General features: G+C 35.3%; 1 pseudogene; it reads left to right on the forward strand.

Annotated features, from left to right (window-relative positions):
• Positions 1-18,287: 18,287 nt before the first annotated feature.
• On the forward strand, positions 18,288-21,132 carry LOC141712129 (sesquiterpene synthase Cop-like; annotated as a pseudogene).
• The last annotated feature ends 41 nt before the right edge of the window (positions 21,133-21,173 follow it).

The following is a 21,173-nucleotide window of genomic DNA, read 5'->3' on the forward strand; positions in this document are numbered from 1 at the left end:
TACATTATGCGAAACTTCAACAACTATGTATCATGGAAAGCATGGTATTTATGCAATGATAGTAAAACAATCCTTTCACAACACAACAGTAAAATGGAGTTGGGTTCGTAAACTTTCCTGGGTATCTCGAGGTGGAGGATGCTCTAGGTTCTGCTTGGAAATCTATAACCATAACACAATTCATTTCGTTAGGTCCCGTTCTAATTTACGGAGACTCGCACTCATGAGCTACTTATTGTGCACCCTCTCAACTTATACTACCCTTATTATTCCTTTCAATCATATTCACATTATGTTCACTTCATTTTTCAAAGTATTGTAGGTTCATTTTTCATTATCGTCGTTGGCTCCGCTTATGGATTATTACGATTTCTACTCGCGCTCTCTCGGCTCCGACATTTTTATAAAATTTGGAAATCATTATTTTCACTTGAAATTTTCATGTCAGTTAGGAAACTCAATATGTTACTCTCTGTAAAAATTTCATGATTTATGAACACTTTTAAGTCGATCCTTTATATTTTCAAAGTTCGTGATTTGTAGCAGTTTTCGTCGTGTAAATCGCTTTTAGTAAAACGGCCATAACTTTTGATCCGTAAATCGGAATCAAGCGATTCAAGTGCCTAAACGATCCTTATAACATTGTCTATCCTAAACAAAGGTTATTTTTCAAGAAAATGCAGTTTACAACTTCGGGAATTTCTGCAGAAACTTAAAGTTACGATTCGTTGGTTTTAACGAAGTTACGTTTACGATCGGGGTTTCGTTTACGCCCTAACTCTTAACACAACCACCAACAATAATCATATCATCATCAACACACAAACTCCTCTCAAGAACATCATGTTCTTGAGGCAACAATAATCAACCTTAATCTACTTAACTTAAACACCAAGATTTCATCAATACCACTCATTAAACTAGGTTTACAATCACATACTAAATGGATCTTAAAAATGAATCTTAAATAAAGTTGGGCCAAAGATTTTTACCTTTCTCTAAAGCTTGAGATGTTTTATTGAGGATGGTGGAGGCTTGGAAGTTCTTGGTATGATTTAGAACCTAAAACCACCATTGAAATCAAGAAACCAAAGAGAGGTTACTATTCATACTATTCACTAGTGAGTTTCTTTAATTTATTCCACCCATCAAACCTTGATAAAAAGAGATGAAAGAATTTTCTTACCTTAGTTTAATTTCTAGGAGGCTTGAGAATTAATTGGAGGATTTAACAAGAGCTAGAACTTGGAGTTTTGAATTTGATTACCCCTTCTTTTACATTAGGGCCGAATGGAAGCATCAATGGGGGGTATTTATACTCCTCTTGGTTGCTTAGCTTGGTTGATTTGCTAGGTAACTTCTAGGAAGATGGGTTGATATCTTGCAATTGATTTTATTATCCTAGTATAGCATTCTAGGTTGATTTTTGGTTGCAAATCTTAGGGACAAATCTTTGTAGCTTGCTAGCTTATAAGCTAACTATAAGGTTTAGCTTCCTTAGCACACTATTTTGCTAGCTAGCTTGATCATCCTTTGGTTAGCTCACTATTTGATAAAGTAACCATGATTACTTCCTTACCATGGTTTAGTTAGTGCGGTACGTTTATTTAATCGCTTACGCGTTCGCTCGGTTACTTAAACGTTCTTCGTAATACTTACTCGTAAATGGTTCGCGACGTAATTTCTTTCATATTTATTCCTTGTACTTTTAATTATCCTACTTGAATATAAATCCGTAGGGTTTTAATCTCGTAATTATATTGTGATTCCCGTAATCCTCGATAAGTCGTAAATACGGTCGTTTTTCAAAGTTCATTTTCTTTGAAAACTAATAGCGTTTACATACACTCATTTGATACGTATAGTCGTAATATCAACTCCGTAACTCATTTTCTCATGCACTACATAGTGTGGGCTCAAAAGTTTTTCCCGTCCGTCAGGGCTACTATTTATTGAACGTTTTACAAGGTCTCAAAAATTCAAGTTATTACAGTCTTCCCCTCTAACAAGGATTCCGTCCCGGAATCAATTAGAAAATAAGTGGGGATATCTATTCTTCATTGTGTCTTCAAGTTCCCAAGTTGATTCCTCAACATTTTGATTTCTCCATAAGATCCTAACCAGCTTCACAGTCTTGTTCCTCAGCACTTGCTCTTTTTGGTCCATTACCCTTACTGGTTGCTCGATGTAGGTCAGGTCTGGTTGTAAATCTACCTGCTCGTATTCTATTACATGTCGTGCATCTGCATGGTACTTCCTTAACATGGACACGTGGAACACGTTGTGTACTTGTTGCAAATTAGGAGGCAAGGCGAGCTCGTAAGCTAGAGGTCCTATTCTCCTCAAAATTTCAAAGGGTCCTATGAATCTGGGACTCAGCTTCCCTTTCTTTCCAAATCTCATCACTCTTTTCCACGGAGATACCTTCAATATCACATAATCTCCTACTTCATATTCCCTATCCTTCCTGGTCTGGTCGGTGTACTTCTTTTATCTGTCCTGGGCTGCTACCAGTCTTATCCTAATGAGTCCTACCATTTCTCTGGTCTGCTGGACTAACTCTGGTCCTAAAATCTTGTGTTCTCCGACTTCGTCCCAACATAGGGGAGAGCGACATCTTCTTCCATAAAGAGCTTCATACGGGGGCATTCCTATGCTAGTGTGATAGCTATTGTTGTAAGCAAATTCGATCAGGGGTAAGTGGTCATCCCAATTTCCTTTGAAATCAATGGCACATACTCGTAGCATATCTTCTAGGGTCTGAATAGTCCTTTCGCTTTGTCCATCAGTCTGGGGGTGGTAAGCGGTACTCATGTTTAGTCCGGTGCCTATGCATTTCTGGAAGCTACTCCAAAATCGGGAATTAAACCTTGGGTCTCTATTTGATATTATGGCTACCGAAACGCCGTGTCTAACTACTATTTCCTTCAAGTAAATATCTACCAACTAGTCTACAGTGTATCTTTAGTTGATTGGTAGGAAGTGTGCGGACTTGGTCAATCTATCTATGATAACCCATATGGCATCGTGATTGATCTTTATTCTTGGTAAGCCTGTCACAAAATCCATGGCTATATGCTCCCATTTCCATTCCGGAATTTCCAGGGGTCGTAATAGTCCACTAGGTCGCTGATGTTCAGCCTTCACTCTCTTGCATGTCAAGCACTTGTTGACCCACTCTACTACTTCTCTCTTCGTGTTAGGCCACCAATAATATTCCTTAAGGTCAAGGTACATTTTCGTAGTTCCTGGGTGGATTGAATATCTAGAGTTGTGCCCTTCGTGTAGCAGCTCATCCTTTAATTCTTGCATATTGGGAATCCAAATCCGGGACGCATACCTCATGATCCCTTTCTCATCCTTCTCGCATCTCACTTCTTCACCGGTCAATGTTCCTCTTTCCTCACTCATCTTCTTTTCCTGACATACTCGTATCTTTTCAGTCAGCTCTGGCACTAGCTTAATCTCAAATGATCCTTCTGTTCCCCTACCGGTCATCCTCACATCAATTTCCATCTTCTCAAATTCCTTAATCAACTCCTCCGATGTCATTATCATCTTGAGTCTTTCCTTCCTACTAAGGGCGTCAGCCACCACATTGGCTTTACCCGGGTGATACAAAATTTCACATTCGTAGTCTTTTATCAACTCTAACCATCTCCTCTGTCTCATGTTCAGTTCCTTCTAAGTGAAAATATATTTGAGGCTTTTATGGTCAGTGTAGATCTCGCATTTCTCACCGTATAGGTAGTGTCTCCAAATTGTTAGGGCAAACACTATGTCTGCTAATTCTAGATCATGCGTAGGGTATCTGCTCTCATATTTTTTCAATTGTCGAGAGGCATACGCTATAATTTTGCCGTGCTACATTAGTACACATCCTAATCCTTTAGGCGATGCATCGATGTATATCACAAACTCTCCCTTTCCATCAGGAAGAGCGAGCACTAGTGCTGACACCAGCCTCCTTTTCAGTTCTTGAAAACTCTCCTCACATTTCTCTGTCCATACAAACTTTTCTGTCTTCCGGATAAGTCTAGTCAGTGGACCGGCTATCTTAGCAAAATCTTGCACGAATCTTCGGTAATATCCTGCTAAACCCACAAAACTCCTAACCTCTGTTGGGGTAGTTGGTTTTTCCCAATTGGATACCGCCTCTATCTTGGCAGGGTCAACCAAAACTCCTTTTCTACTCACCACATGTCCTAAAAACTGAACTTCTGTCAACCAAAACTCGCACTTCGAGAACTTGGCATATAATTTCTCATTCCTCAAGATTTCCAAGACTATCCTCAAATGTTCTGCGTGTTCTTGCTCTGTCTTTGAGTAGATCAGAATATCATTGATAAAAACTATCACACATATATCCAGGTACTTTTTGAACACTCTGTTCATCAAATCCATAAAGGATGCGGGTACATTGGTTAACCCAAACGACATAACTAAGAACTCATAGTGTCCATACCTAGTGCGAAAAGCAGTCTTCGGTATATCTTCCGGTTTAATTTTCAACTGGTGATATCCTGTTCTTAAATCTATTTTGGAAAAATGTACAGCTCCCTTGAGTTGGTCGAATAGGTCATGAATTCTGGGGAGAGGGTACCTATTCTTAATAGTCAGCTTATTCAGCTCTCGATAGTCTGTGAATAATCTCATACTGCCGTCCTTTTTGTTTACGAACAGTACTGGCGCTCCCCATGGCGACACACTGGGCCTTATCATTCCATTATCTAATAACTCTTGCAGTTGAGAAGCTAGTTCCTTCATCTCAACTGGGGCTAGCCTATATGGGGCCTTGATACTGGTGCCGTTCCTGGTGCTAATTCTATAGCGAACTCTATTTCTCGGTCATGTGGCAATCCTGGTAAGTTTTCTGGAAATACATCCTCGAATCTGTTTACTACGGGTATGTCCTGTATATTAGGGACTTCCTTCTTACTATCTATCACATAAGCCAAATAGGCCACGTTACCTTTTCTTAACAATCTTTTTGCCTGTAGCATGGTTAGAAATTTATGGTTCTGTCGTTGACCTTTAAACACTACTTTTTTTTCATTTTGCACTCTTATCTTCACTCTCTTCCATTCACAATCTATTTATGCTCTGTTACTGGATAACCAATCCATTCCTAAGATTACATCAAATTCTCCTAACGCGAATGGGATTAGGTCAACCTCGAAGATCTTCCCTTCTAATTTCAACTTGCACTTAGGGTGTATTTGATTTACAGGAATTATTTCTTTGTTTGCTATTTCCACTCGTAATATCCCACATAAGGGTATGGCATTAAGCTTTAACTTTTTAGCAAAATCTTGAGATATAAAAGACTTGGTTGCTCCAGAATCAAATAGGACATTTGCATGTTCGAAATTTAACAAAAGGGTACCTGCTATCACGTCGGTGTTTCGGACAGCATCCTAAACAGTCATGTTGAAGGTCCTAGCAGCTGGGGGTCGGTTGGATGCAGCTCTGCTCATACCTGAGACTGGGGGCTTCATTATCGGGAAATCCTTCCTCATATGTCCTACTTTCCCACACTGGAAACACGTCTTGCTATATTGGGGACAGTTGTTGGCAAGGTGTCCGGGTTGGTCGCACCTGTAACATTTCAGAGGGGCTCTCGCCTGGTTGCATATCCTAAGGTGTCTTCTCTTACAGGTCTGGCACTCTGGTATTGGGGCACGGGGTTGGCTATGAAATGTTGCCCTAGATTGTCCGCCGCCCTGGCCAACACTCTCACTCGGGGCCTTTCTGAATCCGGGGCCTCGTGCAGGTTGGGACACCGCTCCCCTGACGAACCTGCTCGGAAAGCTCATATTCCCGGTTCCTATTCCTTGGCTTCCTATCTTCCTTTTCCTTATTTTTCCTTCACACTCTGCTCACTGCCAGCTTCAATAATCGAGGCTTTTTGCACTAAGATGGCATAGTCTGTCAGCTCTAACACCGCTACTCAGTTTTGTATCCACTGCTTTAGACCAAGCTGAAACCTTCACGCTTTCTTTTATTCGGTATTAACGAACTCAGGCACAAATCTCGACAACTCAGTAAATTTGGCCTCATATTCTGCCACAGTAATCTTATCATGTTTCAACTCCAGAAACCTAATCTCCATCTGGGTTTCCATAAACCTAGGAAAATACTTGTCTAAGAACAGTCGGGTAAATCTATCCCATGGAATCACAGCATCAGTCTCTAGGTTTCGTTTGGACTCCCACTAGTAGTTAGCTTCTCCTTTCAGCATGTAAGAAGTGAAAATAGTCTTATGTCGTTCCTCAACTCCTAGTATCTCGAAGGACTTTTCTATCTCCTTGAGCCAGGCCCATGCTTCAACGAGGTCGGAAGATCCTAGAAATTCTGGAGGTTTGAGAGATTTGAAGGCTCTAAAGGAAGTAGCTGCAGTCTGTTGGGCAGCATGTGGTTGTGGTGGAATAGGCTGTTGGTTCAGATTTGCTCTTAACAGTTCCATAAATTCATTCATGGGGTTTCCTCCCTGATGGGTATCCTCAGCCTCTTCTTCTACATATTCTTCCTCATCATATTCATTTTAGTCTAGGTCTTCTTCACTTTCCTCATTCACTACAGGGTCAGGTTCACCTCGTTGTTGGTTAACAGATTCTGCGAGCTGTGCCCTGGTTCCTCTTCTACGGGGTGGCATTGTTCTGATATTGAAAATTGGTCAATATAGTTGTAATTATAACAGTTGGATTATTTTATTCGTATGTAAGCATGTCATTTATTATCTAGCAGGTTTTTATAAAGTGCAATAATATAGACATCATTTCTTAATAACTGTTTAGATATATATTAATAAGATCTCCCACTTATATCTTGGGGATGAAACAACTAGCCGAGTTCATACATGCCTGATTACAATCTATCACTACTAGTTCTGAATACTGAAATGAAAATACATAAGCCGTGTACCCTGAAGGGCTAGGAACGATATCTACTACTAGCTACTCTATCAAAATTGGTGACAAGTCACCCAGCCTTCTTCAAGGTCTATATCTAGTCACTAGTCTCTCAGTTACTATCACTGCGAGTGAGGTCACACACCCTCCTCATCGCTCATGCAATCATCAGCTCTGCATCAACTACCAGGATGTATCCTCCTACTGCTGTCATCTTCATCTGAACCCTGGTACGGAGCTCGATCCCATCGATCTCTCTGCGGGCTATGGCTAGGGAAGCAGCTCTGAAATCTCCTGGGTATCCTAGTCGGGTGGCTCTCTCAGCTGTCAGTGCCTGGCATAACTCCGCAATGCGAGCAGATGCCGCAGTGATCTCAGCGTTAAGCTGACCCACTATCTAGTCGTGTACGGCTACATACATGGTCGCCGGTGGTGGTAGAGGTGAATCTGGGTCCCAGAGGATATGTCATGAACCACGTAGAACTGTGCACGTATCGCCTCCTCATCATCATCATCAGTATAGGGCATAGGGCTCTGGATCCCTGGGGGTGGTGTAGGAGAGCGAATAGCCTGGTGAGGGTACATCTCTACATCCCTCCATACTACGCCATTAGCTATGGGGATAGGAAGGTCAGTCTCCTCCTCTAGGACATCCTCAGTAGGGTCATCGTCTGAATCATCAATGGGTGGGCTCTCTGGCTCAGGAATAGGGTCACGCTCAGGAATCATGACATCATCAACATGATCAACCTCCCTTCCAGGCTCCACTGGTACCTGACACAATAGGCAAGGTGTTACTAACCTAGAGTTGGAATTCCATTGAGGGTAAAACGGTCAAGACTACCCGTGTAGCCCGACGACGAACTCGACTTGAGTTCTAATTAATTATTTTATTATTCTTATGTCTACGTATTTTATATCCGATCGTTTCCAAGATTTGATAACCTAAGGCTCTGATACCATTTCTGTGGCGCCCCAAAACCCGGGGTCAGGAGTCTCGGAGGCCACGCCATCTAAACTCACACAACTCACACTACAGTATATAAATACTCACGCTTCACAACCTCACACTTATCACACACACACACACTTACAGGTTATTGTCTTGGAAACGAACCATCATAACTAGAGTAATTGTCAATCATCAAGTGATATTTATTACAACCCAAAAGTAATTAATCTTACAGGGGAGTAACCTTTAAGTAAGGCTAGTCCGCCGGCCAAATATACGTTTCTTGTTTCTTACCTTACATAAGTCATACTTATAAATAAGCCGAACTATAAACAACTGAAAACTAATCCAGCTTATTCTAACTACCTGTGGTACAACACCAAATAATCTACAGAACAGCTGGCCATTTCCTACCCGTTTCCTGGCTGTGGGTCTCATGGCAGGCATCTTGATTCACTGTCGTGTTGTGTCAATTTAAGAAAACAAGTGTGAGCTATAATGTTCAGCATAATAATGTACAGTATGAGAATGACTGTATGATAATCATCATATATGATATTTATGTTTTATTCGAAAAATAGTTATCCTTGGTGATACACACCTTCTTATGAAAACAATTCCTTTAAGGGATTTTAATATCCTGCAAATACCTTAATAGTAATCCCAGCACCTAGGCTTGGGTTACGGTATTGCATCTCAATTCCAATTGGAAGAACTAGGACACTCGTTGGAGCCACCGTATACGATGATCAGTCGTAATACGATAATAGTAACCTTTTCTACTAGTAGAGGGACGACACCTTCACATCTTGGTTATCACCCTTGCCGCATACGGGCTATGTGTCCTCATTTCGGGTATACACACACTTCGCAGGTCCATAGGTACATATTGTACCGTCTCCTACGGTACCAGTAGTCTATCCAATACACAAAGTACTTGGATCCTATCCCTCCCTTGTCCATTAGGAGATCCTATCATATCTCGAGAACTCGAATCACATCGAAGTTCCTCCAAGCATTTTGCTTGTTGATAGGCATAGCTTTACTATATATATATATATATATATATATATATCTATGTACTTCCGAAAGTTTCGGAGGAAGTACTAAGGATGTGAGTTGACCGTTGTCAACAGATAATTAATAAGGGGGGAAATTTCTCCTTAAAACTATATTCAAAATATTAATAAGTCGGGATAATATTCACCGACGATCTGAAATTATTCGAATGATATTCCGAAATCAGAAAGTATGTTTCAAATCATGATCTATGATTTTTAATCAATAATAAACCCTTTCGTAAATAATACAGAATTAAATGATGATCGATAAATAATTAAACCTCGAATGAGTTTACTCTTTAAAAGAATATTTAAGAATAATATTCCTCAACTAGTTTGTGTCTACATAATTATTAATCTTTAATGATTAATCAGGTTTGAAATAAGTAATTATTGGGGTATACTACTCCCATGATAAAGGAATAAGTACGTAATATTTATTATTCAAACAATAAAATATAGTTGAGGGAATATGATCGTTGGGAAATCGTTTTAATAAAAGTTCGAGGTATTTTAATGTTTCGTAAGTGGACGTTGAGTCGCTTTAAAAGGTACTATTATGGACTTATAATCGTCCTATTATATCATCGGAATGATTCCCGGGTTTTACCTTAAATCCCGACCGACTCTCGGTCTCATATAATATGTCACGCTTAAAGCGAAATAAACATTTCACGATATATACTTATTGTACAACATCGCTACATTATGCGAAACTTCAACAACTATGTATCATGGCAAGCATGGTATTTATGCAATGATAGTAAAAAAATCCTTTCACAACACAACAGTAAAATGGAGTTGGGTTCGTAAACTTGCCTGGGTATCTCGAGGTGGAAGATACTCTAGGTTCTGCTCGGAAATCTATAACCATAACACAATTCATTTCGTTAGGTCCCGTTCTAATTTACGGCGACTCTCACTCAAGTGCTACTTATTGTGCACCCTCTCAACTTATACTACCCTTATTATTCCTTTAAATCATATTCACATTATGGTCACTTCATTTTTCTAAGTATTTTAGGTTCATTCTCATTATCGTCGTCGGCTCCGCTTATGGATTCTTACGGTTTCTACTCGCGCCGTCTCGGCTCCGACATTTTTATAAAATTGGAAAATCATTATTTTCACTTGAAATTTTTATGACAGTTAGGAAACTCAATATTTTACTCTATGTAAAAATTTCATGATTTATGAACACTTTTAAGTTGATCCTTAATATTTTCAAAATTCGTGATTTGTAGCAGTTTTCGTCGCGTAAATCGCTTTTAGTAAAATGGCCATAACTTTTGATCCGTAAATCAGAATCAAGCGATTCAAGCGCCTAAACGATCCTTATAACATTTTATATCCTAAACAAAGGTTATTTTTCAAGAAAATGCAGTTTAAAACTTCGGTACTTTCTGCAGAAACTCAAAGTTACGATTTGTTGGTTTTAACGAAGTTACGTTTACGATCGGGGTTTCGTTTACGCCCTAACTCTTAACACAACCACCAACAATCATCATATCATCATCAACACACAAACTCCTCTCAAGAACATCATATTATTGAGGCAACAATAATCAACCTTAATCTACTTAACTTAAACACCAAGATTTCATCAATACCACTCATTAAACTAGGTTTACTATCACATACTAAATGGATCTTAAAAATGAATCTTAAATAAAGTTGGGCCAAAGATTTTTACCTTTCTTGAAAGCTTGATATGTGTTCTTGAGGATGGTGGAGGCTTGGAAGTGCTTGGTATGATTTTTAGAACCTAAAACCACCATTGAAATCAAGAAACCAAAGAGAGGTTACTATTCACACTATTGATTAGTGAGTTTCTTGAATTTATTCCACCCATCAAACCTTGATAAAAAGAGATGAAAGAATTTTATTACCTTAGTTTAATTGCTAGGAGGCTTGAGAATTAATTGAAGGATTTAACAAGAGCTAGAACTTGGAGTTTTGAATTTGATTTCCCCTTCTTTTGCATTAGGGCCGAATGGAAGCATCAAGGGGGGTATTTATACTCCTCTTGGTTGATTTGCTAGGTACCTTCTAGGAAGATGGGTTGATATCTTGCAATTGATTTTATTCTCCTAGTATAGCATTCTAGGTTGATTCTTGGTTGCAAATCTTAGGGACAAATCTTTGTAGCTTGCTAGCTTACAAGCTAACTACAAGGTTTAGCTTCCTTAGCACACTATTTTGCTAGCTAGCTTGATCATCCTATGGTTAGCTCACTATTTGATAAAGTAACCATGGTTACTTCCTTACCATGGTTTAGTTAGTGCGTTACGTTTATTTAATCGCTTACGCGTTCGCTCGGTTACTTAAACGTTCTTCGTAATACTTACTCGTAAATGGTTCGCGACGTAATTTCTTTCGTATTTATTCCTTATACTTTTAATTATCCTACTTAAATATAAATCCGTAGGGTTTTAATCTCGTAATTATATTGTGATTCCCATAATCCTCGATGAGTCATAAATACGGTCGTTTTTCAAAATTCGTTTTCTTTGAAAACTAATAGCGTTTACATACACTCATTTGATACGTATAGTCGTAATATCAACTCCGAAACTCATTTTCTCATGCACTACATAGTGTGGGCTCAAAAGTTTTTCCCGTCCGTCAGGGTTACTATTCATTAAACGTTTTACAAGGTCTCAAAAATTCGAGTTATTACACAAATCCACCAGAAAATTTTAAAGCTTGTGTTTTATTACCTAGTGTTTTGATTTTTATTACTCTTTCATTCCACATTACAACAAATCAAACACTGTTATATATATTAAGCTAGAACATTTTTAAAATCTCAAAAGTAGCCAGAATTACATTCAACCCCCTCTTCTGTAATTCTTGTTATATTGTTAGGGAATAACATAACCTACTACTTATGAAGAGGCTTCTACTGATCCCAGATGAGTTACACCTATGTCTAAGAAATTTGAGGCTTTAGACCATTATAATGCTTGAATTTTGACTGATTTACTACACGGTAAGAGACCTATAGGATGTAACTATAGGATGTAAGTGGGTTTATAAGGTTAAACTCAAGTCTGATGATAGTGTTGAGAAATTTAAAGTAAGACTAGTATGTAAGAGTTACAATCAACAGTGAGGATAGATTATGAATAAATATTTTCATCAGTAGTGAAAATGATTACAATCGGGTGCTTAGCCCTTTGGAGTAATACGATGGGGGGCAAGACTTGCTATTGATGCTAGCCAAAACCGGTCATTGTATCAACTTGATGTAAATAATATTTTTCTCCATGATGACCTGTTTGAAGAGGTATAAATGACTCCACAACTTGGTTTTCATAATCCACACAATAAAGTACACAAACTTATCAAATCTTTCCATGGCCTTAAACAAGCATCTAGACAGTGGTTTGCTAAGTTAGTGGGGGAATTGCATACTATAGGCTTTATTTAGTCTAAGCATGACTACTCACTTTTTATCAAAAATAAAAATGGTCATATGACTGTAGCTGCAGTATATGTGGATGATATAATCTTAAGAGGAGATGATTTACATTAAATCTAAGATTTAAAGATGCATCTGGATAAGATTTTCAGCATAAAAGATCTAGGAAAGCTTAGCTATTTTCTTGGAATTGAGATTGGATACTTGAATACTGATATATCAATATCTCAGAGAAAGTTCACTTTGGAGTTGCTGAAGGATTCTGGGATCACTGAGTTCAAATCTGTAGTTACTCTGCTCACTATAAATCTGAAATTGAGTGCAAATAAAGGAGAATTGTTTCATGATCCTAGTCTCTATAGGTGTCTTGTTGGAAAGTTAAATTTCCTTACTCATACCAAATCTGATTTATCATTTACAATACAATATCTCGGTCAGTTCGTACATAATCCTAAAGTGCCACACTATAATGCCTTAATGCACACATTGAACTATGTAGTAGGAACAACGGGACAAGGAATAATTTTAAATGCTGGTTCTCAACTTACTCTTTTTACTTTTTCAGATTCTGATTGGGGAGCATGTATCGATACTAGAAGATCTATATCAGGATATTTGATGAAGCTTGGCAAGTCACCAATCAGTTGAAAATCTAAGAAGCAAAATGTAGTTTTTAGAAGTTCAGCTGAAGTTGAATACATATCAATGTCTGCAGACTGCAGCAGTTTCACACGTTAAATTGCTCATGAGTTTGTTATAAGAATTGGAAGTTACAAATCTTCTACCTGTTTTACTCCATTTTGATAACCAGAATGCAATACACATTTCTAATAATTCAGTGTAACATGAAATAACAAAACACATAGAAATTGATGTACACTGTACCAGAGATAAAATGTTAGAAGGGCTAATTCAGATTACTTATTTACTACCTCCAGTCAAATTGCTGATGTTTTTACTAGGATGCTCCCTGTTCAAATCAAGTAGTTACTTAGACAAACTAGGAATGTCTCAATCACATTCCAGTTTAAAGGGGACTATTAAGAATAATGCATAAAATAAAAGTGACAACTCGGCAAATAGAAACAGCGTATCCAAAAATGACTTGACAGATCGAGATAGTTAGCTATAACAGAATATTCCATCAACATATTAGTTAGTTACTCTTTATGTCCCATTTAATTCTATACATTATTTTTTGACACATTTTTTAATATTTTTTTAAAATATAACTCTATAATATTTTTTATTTTATCTTTTTTCTGAGTAAAAGTTTTATGTTTAAACTTTTATTCAAAAAAAATAAAAAAAAACAATATGAAACTATATTTAATAGAAGTCTCGAAATACGTTTAAATAGTAAACATATAAAACTAACGGAATAGTATATAATCAAAACATAACAGAGTGCATTGAATATTGATTCATTCGGTTTTGATCTTAAAAAGCACACACACTATTATGTGATCTTCTCTCTCAAGAATTGTGATGAGTAACTAGTTAGTAGATTAATGAATTGATCTTAGTTTTATTTTTTAATAATTTGTGCAACTCTACATTTGTAATAACTTGGAACAGATATGTGAGGTTTAAAGGCGGAAAGACATTTTTTATTCATGAATTTCACAATTCACATTGTTATATTTTCTCTATTTGGTCAGTGACGACATTCAAATTTTGTGTTCTATTTAAAGTATACTGCTATTTAAAAACATTTGATTATATTTTATCTTAATTGTTTACAATCTAATAGCTTAGTATGATGGTATAGATTTTTGTTTAGTGGATCAGCAATTATTGCAGTTTTTTTTTCACCAAGCAGTCGCAGTCGCAGCTTATTATTAGTCATTAGTAATCAGCCAATTTTGAATTGATGACGGTTGGTTGACATGTGTACACGCTAAATATAAGTTATCAATTAGAAAAATTTAGAACAAAACATGTATTTAACATGTTTTTGTGTGTAAACACCGAGTCCGTGTAATATTTTAGCTGATTGGTATGTGTTACGTAATTATGTACTCCATATATACTAGCTTAAATTCTTCCCGTTTTTATTTAAAAAATGTATTTATCCCTTCATATAATAATATTAAAATATTTATATAAATATATAATAATTATAAAGTTATAATAAAAATAATAGAATAACATATAGTCGTAATTTAGTAAAATAAGTAAACTATATCCCGTAATTTAAGAATTTAATTATTTAGCGGATATATAACATGTAGTCATAATTTAGTATGATAAGTAAACTATGTCCGTAGTTTAAGAATTTAGTTGTTTAGAGCATATCCAACCATAATAACTAAAATGGTTACCTAAATCAACATTATCTAAAATTTTATTGAACCTGTAATGTTTGTTGCTACAGTGATATTAGCTATATTGATTAGCTAAATTCAACAATAATATGTTATATGTATTTTCAAATTATTTTATATATATGAAAATTTCACATGTTAAAATAAATTTAAATATTTAATTAAATACAAGTAAAAATAAAAAAATTATTTAATGAAAAAAATTGAATATATATTTAAATAATTATAAAAGACACTTATATGTGTAAAAAACATATATACTTATATGTATAATAAAATTTTAAATTTAAATTTATATTAAATTTTATTAGATTAAATTAGATTAGATTTATTAATATTTTTATAAATATGTAATATTTTTTAAAATAATTAATAAAATTGGTCAATAAAAAAATCATATTTTGACACTTAATATAACATAAAGTTAAAATATTAAATATGAAATAAAATTTCAACATATATATATATAATATAAATATAATATGAATATATGTGTGTATTGATGTGCAAAATTAGGTTAAAATAAGGTAGAAAGTTAATACAGGATATCTAAATATTTTGCTAGCAGGTACCATGGCTGGAGTAGTATATTTTTTAGCTAATATGGATATAATGTGTCACCTAGACTTTTTAGCTAACATGTGTAGATGGTTGGAGATGTTTTTAGCACATGCATACCACAATTTATTTATTTTATTAATAATAAGATAAGTTGTAGTCGTAGTTTAGTAATATAAGTACTCTAAATCTAGTAGTTTATAGGATATATAACACTATTTATTTACTTTTTTAATAAGTAAAATTAGGGGTTAACCGTTGAACTAAATTGATGATTAGCTTATAGATACCTTGATTAAATGTGGAAGACAATTCGAGTTGGTTTTTTCTTCCATTTAAATGGGCTTATTGAAGTCGAGAATTTACGGTCAATCTTGTGATTCCGATTATCATATCTAAGTTTTTTTTAATTTGTTTTTATTTGTTTTTATTTCGATTTTTGGCCTGTATTTTCAGGTTATTTTCTTCTTGGTGAGAGTTTTGTTTTTCGCTTCTTGATTGTAAGCGGATGTCTTAATTCAGTAATAAAATTTTGTATGAAATTGCAATTCTGGTTGATAACACAAACAATAGCTCCTTTGGAACATGACAAAGAGTATACCAGTAATTCAACGAAACGAGAATGCATGAAGTGAGTACTTATATATATATATATTAGTTACATGAGAACATCCAATTACAATTTACTATTTGTTCGACTCGATCAAGGATATTGATGACGTATGATTTTTTAATAATGAATTAACATCTTTGTTCTTTCAGAAAAAAAAATGTTTGAAGTAAATTGTATATACTCCAATTTAAACGTATCAGTGTATAACTAATACTAGTTGGTAACCCGTGCTAAGCACGGGTCCGAAATTAAAAATAATAGTATCACATTATTATTTGCATAAAACTGAAACTCATAATCCGTGCAAAATACAGATCTAATTATAATAGATAAAATGCTGTTAAGATATGTAGTTAAAAAAAATCGAAGTTAAGTTTAACTCTAAAATTTCACCGTATAGTTTTAGTTATACATGCAACTAATTATTTACTTATACAAATCTAGCATGTTAACTTACTAATACGATTATTTTAAAGCAAACTGACGCTTGGATGTTCAGCAACAAATAAAAATTGAAGGAAAATAAAATTTACAGAGAGTAGAAGTTAAATTTTGTCAGTTGAGATTTTATTACATAAAATTTTAAAAATAGTTGTATAATTTTTTAGTGAGTGCCCAGATTTGGGACTTAAACATGATTTGACTGTTTAGTATAGATAGTTGATAGTTGATAACCCGAAACACGAGCCCGAGACTAAAAATATCGAATTAATATTTGTAGAGAATTATTCATAATCTTTATGAAACACGAATTAAAATTAATATATTGATATCAAATATTAAATTGGTACTTGCAAAAAATAGTTATGTGGTTAAAAATCGAATCAGTTATGAAATTTTTCACTATAATTCTAGTTTTGCATTGTTTTACTTGATATAGAAATCTAACATATTAGTTCTATTTTTGTGAAACGAATTGTATTTCTATCTTACGACCCAAATATCTGCTCTTTAGATAATTTAATATTAATTAATATTATTTGATAATTATCTTTTAATTAGTCTTTTCAATATAGTTTATTTATTATTACCTAATTATCGATAAAAATTAATTTACAAATTAAAAGTAAATAGATGTTATTAAACTTAATTTAATATTACTTAATATAATCTAAATACAACCCATAAATTTGTTATTGTTAAAATATATTTTTTTAATTTTAAGTAAATAAATGTTGTGATGGGCAGTAACAAATACGATCCTTAAATCAATAATTTTCAGTTTATAAATGTTACTAAAGTCATTTGTTATTACTTAATTATTTTTAAAATTATATTATCCAATTTAAAAGTAAATTAACACTAGGATTGACACTAACTAATAGAAAATAAAGTTTACAGAGAATAGAAGTCAATTCGTGTTAATAATTTACTTTGCGGTTAGTAGTTTTCCAATATAATTTATAAATAAATAAAGTTTACAGATAATATAAGTCAATTCGTGTTAATAATTTACTTAGTAGTTTGCAAAGAAAATAAAATTTAAAAGAATGGAAGTCGATTTGTGTTAAAAACAAAGTTTATACAGAATAGAAATCAACTTATATCAGGAAAGTACCGAAATTTGGTAATTTGGTATTTTTAGCATCAGATTTCGCTTATTAATAAAGAGTATAGATGATCTATTTCGCTTATTAATAAAGAGTATAGATGATCTTGTTTTTATATTACCGAAATAGATGATTAGCTCATAAATTCTTTGATTTTTTGTATATACTCCAATTTAATCGTATAGTGTATGGGTGGTGGCCCTAAATGTCACTTTGGGATTGAAATTGGTCCAAAATATCATTTCTGAAAATAATGGCCCTAAATATCACTTTAAAACGGTACATCATGTGACGTTTATGCAAAAGATCCAAAACGGTACTTTGTGTAGCGTTTTGGCACTTTGATTTTTTTTTATATGCGCAAAACGGTATATAAAGTAACGTTTTGGTACAAAACGCTATATGATGTACCGTTTGGAGCTAAAACGATACTTCAACTAATGTTTTGCACATTATAAAAAAAGTAAAAAAAAAAATAAAGTGCCAAAAGGGTACACGATGTACCGTTTTCATTTTTGAAAAAAAATACAAAATGCTAGACGAAGTGCCGTTATGAAATGACATTTCGGGTCATTATTTTCAAAAGTAATATTTTGGATCATTTAACACCCAGAAATGATATTTTGGTCCATTTATTCTGATAAATGTACAGTAGAAATAATAATAAAAAAAAATCCCCATATACATGAGTTGGCTAGACATCGCCCATGTATTACGACTTGGTTGGTTAGTGAAAGTGTTGTCCCCGTACTCTGCCATACATGGCGAATTAAATAATAAAGTTTAGGTGTGCATTGGCGTAAATATCTGCATTGGTGTACTAGTAGTAGACAAGTAGTAGTCTATATAAATACACCTGATTGATAATGTTACTAATATAGCTAAGCTTGTCGCAGTACTGGAGTAAGAATTCATCGACATATATGTCTGTCTTTCTTCAGGCTTCCACAGGTTCCCCTCCAATATTACAAAATGCTGATCAGATTGTTCGTCGCTCTGCGAGTTATCATCCCAGTGTTTGGGGAGACTATTTTCTTGCCTATGACACCGCTCATCACAGGGTAATTCCTTCATTTTAACTTTATTACTATTATCTATTGACTAGCGGCTTCATGATCACTCTTTTCTTTAGATTAATATTCAGCTCACGTGTACAGAATTGTGTTTAAAAAATTTGTACAAAATGATATGATAATTGATGTGAGATGTTTTAATTGGGGTTGTTGATGTGAATACAGGGGTCCATTCCAATTAAAACCTTATTTTGTACACAATTCTATATACCAAGCATTTTACATAAAATATACCGGTGGGTTATTAATTTATAAAGGGTTTATTACGTGAGTAAAAATTGCATGCATGTAGACTTATGCTTTTCATTTGTCTGCACCCTGCACATATAGAAGCCTGACAGTGACACAGAAGAAAAAGTTCAAGCACTAAAACAGGAAGCGAGGAAGATGCTACTAGCAGCAGCTCATCAGCCTCAACAGCAGCTTAAGTTAATTAATGATTTTCAAAGACTTGGTGTTGCTTATCATTTCGAAGCTGAGATTGAGGCAGCTTTAAGCAAAATAAATGATATCTACCATGAGGTCTGTGGTTCTCAAACAGAAGATGACCTTCATATGATAGCTCTATGTTTTCGTCTGCTTAGACAGCATGGGTTCAAGGTCCCTTCTGGTTAGTAGTTGATGACTTAAAGCAAATGAAGTGATATAAACATGCAAAAAAACAAATTGCTTTATTGTTAGCTATATAATTAATTACCAAGTTTAATTTGTTTAACAGAGGTGTTCAGCCAATTCAAGGATAGTGATGGCAAATTTAAGGAGGATTTGAGCAAGGACGTTGAAGGACTATTAAGCTTGTACGAAGCTGCTCACCTTAGAGTACATGGAGAAGATATACTAGAAGAGGCATTGGCATTCACCACTTCTCATCTTGAACATCTTAAGACTCAGTTGCAAAATCTCCAGGCAAAAAAAGTCATGTATGCACTTGAGACCCCTGTCTGGTGGAATGCAAACAGGGTGGAGGCCAGGCGTTACATTTCCGTATATGCTCAAGAAGATTCACACAATGACACACTGTTAAAATTCGCCATTTTAGACTTCAATCTATTGTAGAAACTTTATCAAGGAGAGCTAGTCACTATAACCAAGTAAGCACATATTCATGCATTGGGAGAATTTATGCCGTCTGTTGCTATATTGACTATTATAACGGAAGTAAGAAAGATTATAATAAACGTTGCGTCCCTGAAACCCTAAACCAGGGCGCTTCGCCCCTGGACCCCGACTCGCTGACCGGGCAGCAAGACCCCTGAAGTCCCATCTTTTGGGGGCATTTACAGATTTCCTGAAATCCCAGTGTTTGGGGCATTTACCGATTCAAGGCATATTCTAGCATTGACAATTTTTAATATTTATTATACTCGATATGAATGTTTTTCAATTTCAGGTGGTGGAGAAAAATTAACTTTACGGAGAAATTGCCATTTGCAAGAGACAGGATGGTGGAATGCTACTTCTGGGTATTAGGATTATACTCCGAGCCCCAACACTCCCTAGCCAGAAAAATACTAAATCAAATATTTGCATTCATGATAACTCTTGATGACATATATGATGTCTATGGTACTGTTGAAGAACTCGTAATTTTCACTGATGCAATTGAGAGGTAATAATCAATATCAAAATCTTAAGAACCGTCATCCTATTAATATTACATAGTTCATAATAAAATTGCATGTTCAGGTGGGATATCAGTGCCACGGATCAGCTACCGGAGTACATGAGGTATTTCTATGGAGTCCTTCTGGATACTTTTACTGATATAGAAGAAGACTTGAAGAATGCAGGCATACCCCTATACCGCGTAGATTATGCAAAAAAAGTGGTGAAACAGTTAACCAGATCATATCATTACGAGGCTAAGTGTTTTTACAAAGGCTATGTTCCGACGGTAGAAGAGTATATGGAGCATGCACTTATAACTGCAGCTTTAATTTACTTTGGTACCAATTCCTTCCTTGGGATAACAGGGGACTTGGTTACTAAAGAATCCCTTGATTGGATCTCTAATAATCCTCTCTTTATCAAGGCTGGATCCTTAGTTTGCAGACTCCTTGATGATATGGTGGAATTTGGTTTTAATGAATTGTATACTATATGATTGGTTGAATTTGAAGGCCGAGAAGGAGACGATAGACGCAGCTTCTGCTGTGGAATGTTACATGAAGCAACACAATGCTTCAAAGGAATGCGCATTTGCTGAATTTAACAAACAACTAGTGTGTGCATGGAAGGATATAAACACTGAATTTCTGCGACCAACTGTGGTTCCAATGCCTCTTCTGACGATAGCTTTTAATATGACTCCAGTGTCGTACATTCTCTACCAGAACAATGACGGCTTCACTACCTCAGAAACCAAGACCAAAGAAATTATGACCCCGGTGCTGGTTGATCCCATTCCCATATGAAGCCCAAAAAGGCTTGTGTGGTTGCTGATTCTGCCTACCAGTTATGAGCACTTCCTGTTGATGAAGCGACCCTGTTTCTTCTTAATGATGTTTTGATTTCACTTGTTCAGCCAGAAAGTTGTGTAAGCTTTGAATATTAATTAATGCTTTCATGAGGCTTTACAATGGAAAATGCGTGTTGTATTTGTCATCTTTGGATAGGCCTCAACGGTTTTGAATAAAGAGTGACTCTGTTTTTCTACCGGTAAATCCAGCTTGATGCTAATAACCAGTATTCCAGAAAGTCTCGA

This window comes from Apium graveolens, chromosome 3, assembly GCF_009905375.1.
Source record: "Apium graveolens cultivar Ventura chromosome 3, ASM990537v1, whole genome shotgun sequence".
NCBI classification, from domain to species: Eukaryota; Viridiplantae; Streptophyta; class Magnoliopsida; order Apiales; family Apiaceae; genus Apium; species Apium graveolens.